The following is an 861-nucleotide window of genomic DNA, read 5'->3' on the forward strand; positions in this document are numbered from 1 at the left end:
CCCTAAACCCTAAACCCTCACGCTTATGGGTACTTTTCTGTTGCAGAGAGAGAGAGAGGGGTTTACAGCCATGTTTTGGGGTGTACGAGGACAGCTCTAAACCCTAAACCCTAAAGCCTAAACTACTAGCTTAACGGCATAGTATTTCGGTGGTTTAGGGTTTAGGGTTTAGTGTTTAGGGTTTGGGGTTTACACGCATTGTGGGCCTCTCTTATACGCTCTTCCGCTCGTCTTCTCCTTTCTAGGATTCGCTGCATTTTTTCTTTGTTCATATTACTGGGGAGTGGAAAAAAAGGAATATTATAAATATCATTTTGTGTGTTGCTGCTTTGAGTATCGTCTAGCCCGTCTTCTTGGTTTATATCTGTTGCTGCTGCTCCCTCCATTGCAGCATCTGCAGCAGCTGCTGCTGCTGCTCCCCTTGGCGTTGCTGCTGATGCTGCTCCTTCTCTTGCTGCTGATGCTTCATGTATTCCTGCTGCTGCAGATGCAGCAGCTGCAGCAAGGCGCGGCGACGCCGCTGCTGCTTCTGTTGACTCCATCTGGGGGCTTGAACGGGTCGTGTTTGGGGTGTATAGGCAGGGGGATAGTATTCGCTATACAGACGAGTTTCCCCGCTAAATATATAATTTTTTCTTTATCTGAAGCATTTCTGTTGAAAAGGGTTAACTGGTTTATACACAATTCAAAACAAATTCAAGAAATTACAAACCTTGACCGACGGCTAGTGGAAACAAGACCCTAAAATAAATCCTGATATATTATTTCTCCCGATTCGTTTTTCTTTTTTGTAAATAAAAGGAAATGGAGGTTTAAATGGCAATTATTTTTTATTGATTTGCTGCTCGTTTTCTGTGCCTT

Source organism: Eimeria mitis, genomic scaffold (assembly GCF_000499745.2).
Source record: "Eimeria mitis Houghton genomic scaffold, Emh_scaff3652, whole genome shotgun sequence".
Taxonomy (NCBI): domain Eukaryota; phylum Apicomplexa; class Conoidasida; order Eucoccidiorida; family Eimeriidae; genus Eimeria; species Eimeria mitis.